The following is a 2,500-nucleotide window of genomic DNA, read 5'->3' as shown; positions in this document are numbered from 1 at the left end:
CCAACAGCAAAACCACTTACACTCACAGTGGGTGTGTGTCGCTATTATGAGTAACAGTATGTTATAAATCTTTAAACCTATCATTATGTCAGACACTATGTAACCTGAATGTTATGAGCTGTCGTGGAAGTTTATCTGGGTCTAAAGCTTATCTTTTGCAGAGGACACGAAAGCACAATGGCAACCAGGATTTCCTGAGATTGAATTATCTTCCGCTCCGAGTGAGGCCTATGCTATGCTCACACATAAATGTTATAGTCTCACACTAAGGGCAATTCATATCTTGTCTTATTGGCTGCAAAACAGAACCATGAGACCATGAGACCATGAGACTGTCATGTGCCAACACGGGATATACATACATTACCCAAACATGTTCAATACACATAATCATGAACAACCAAAGATGGACAGAGAAGGCCTGGCCAAGGAACCAGTTGGGGGTGGCCAGGCTGTACTGTACACAAACTCAAGCTCAAAGGAGATCGTGGGAACTGAAGAAGGACAATGGCAGAATAGGCCAGAAGACTACCCCACAGTCCAGCATGTCATTAGCGGATACTTTGCTTATGTGTTCTAGATTGTTAATCTTTCCTTTTAAGCAGGTTTTTTTTCCTACCATAGTATTTTGGTACCACTGAAAACTGATTTCTTGATTTCTTCTTGATTTGGTATGTATTCAATTTCAGTAAAATTGCAAGCACTGCTTTCTGTCAGTGTCTTCCTAGTGCGTCTCTGAGAGAGGGCTCTGTCAGGAGTTCCTCCACAGCCACAGGTCGCCATCTTGACTTCTGACAAAGGTCAGGACAAAGAGAGTCTAAAATGGGGGTGGTGTGTGAGTTCGCTCTTGCAAGCTGTTTGTCTTCTCTGACAAGTCAGCCTAGGTCTAACAATCTAGTTAGGTCAGTTCAGAGGTCCCTGTTGAAGTAGTCAGGGAAGTCCATTTGTCTGGGAAGCCGAAGACAGAGAGCTAGCATCTGTTCGGTGTGTGGTACCTGGCAAACCCGGTTAAATTCGGCAACACCAGGATTGGTCCTGGTGGGCCGGTTACCCCAATACCTAAACTTTTACCTTTCACTGACGTAACACAACATTGTGATAGGATAGCCTCAGAGGGAGTACAGGATGTTGGTAGTTCTGTCTGTTTTAAGCTGTTTGCAGAGGAGCTACAAGTAAAGGCATCTTGTTCATTGGGATCAACCCCCATCCAGTTCCTCTCCAGCAGAATTGAGAGGTGCCAGGAAGGGTCAGCGGGGCACAGAAGCATAGTAAATAAACAGGAGCAAACTTTTTTCATCTGTCTCACTCAGGGCCTCATTTACTAACAGGATTGCGCCCATTTCAGGCGTAAAATAGCGGGTAAAGACATTTGGTATTTCCAAAGGAGGCGCACCTGAGTAAAAGCGCAGATTACCGCTGCTGGGAAGTGGGTGTGGGAAAGTGGGTGTTCATCGCAAAGAGATGGGAGGAGATGCGTAAAGTGCGCCTAATTATGTATTAGTAACGAAACAAGAGGTGTTTTAGCATGACATATCAGCTGCTAAATGAAAACTATGTGCCTGCGAGAAATTTGAAAAATACGAACATCAGAAATGTTATTTTTTTTTAAATGTTTATATTTGATATATAATTTAATAGGCATACAAACAAATAGAATTACAAACTGTCCCACCAGCTAGCTGTTTTGGAAAAGTTTGGCCACGTCTTACCCAGAATCACCGCTCATTTTATGGTTTAAACCGTATTTTCACTCATAGTTCAAGCACACCAAATACAGTGCACACAATCTGCGTAGGAGTAACGCGTATCTATTCAGGAAAAGTACTTGTACTCGAAGTACACTAACTAAACTACCAGTAAGTAAATTGTAGAGACAGAGCAGCATATTCATTTCACCTTCCATGTTTATTTTGACGTTATAGCCTCTCGAACGCAAGCTACCCCCAGTGCCATGTCGTGTATTCCTACCAGACTATTTAACGGGATGCTATGGAGCAGTTAACCTGGCTATTAACTATCCTAGCTATCTCTAGCTTAGCGAACCATCTTAACAGTTTGCAGTTGCCTGTGTGTGATAAACTCATGTTAATATGTGTGAATATGAACTTGTGAACATAAACTCGTTAATATGAAGCTGCACAGGCACCCTGAGGGGTAACCATAGCAACCCAGAAACTCAATGTTAAAGTTAAATTGTGAAAAGTTAAATTTTCCAAAATCAGCTCACCAATAAAAGACAGTCTTGAATTCAAAGTGATCACAACTTTTAATGTGGACGGAAGGGCTAAACGGAGAAATATTTATGAGTTTATATATTTACCTGGGTTAGTTTGCTGTAACCTTGTGAACCAAAAGCTCTAATTCTAATTTTAGCTCCCATCCATGGTGGAACATGCAGGCTCTTTCTTCCCTATTTTAGCGGAGCGCTAAATAACACTAATGGGCGGTGTTAGGCGCAGATGACGCGACGAGGGTTCTTGTTTGATAAATAGGATGCAAA

At 42.2% G+C, this 2,500-nt stretch overlaps 1 protein-coding gene across 1 annotated transcript in view; it reads right to left on the bottom strand.

Annotated features, from left to right (window-relative positions):
• The window catches only part of LOC105903231 (dedicator of cytokinesis protein 2), a 96,563-nt gene that overhangs the window by 56,347 nt on the left and 37,716 nt on the right, over positions 1 to 2,500 (bottom strand). The window lies entirely within an intron of this gene.

This window comes from Clupea harengus, chromosome 20 (genome assembly GCF_900700415.2).
Source record: "Clupea harengus chromosome 20, Ch_v2.0.2, whole genome shotgun sequence".
NCBI lineage: Eukaryota > Metazoa > Chordata > Actinopteri > Clupeiformes > Clupeidae > Clupea > Clupea harengus.
The sequence above is the reverse complement of the archived record's forward strand: the minus strand, read 5'-3'. Positions and strand labels throughout refer to the sequence as shown.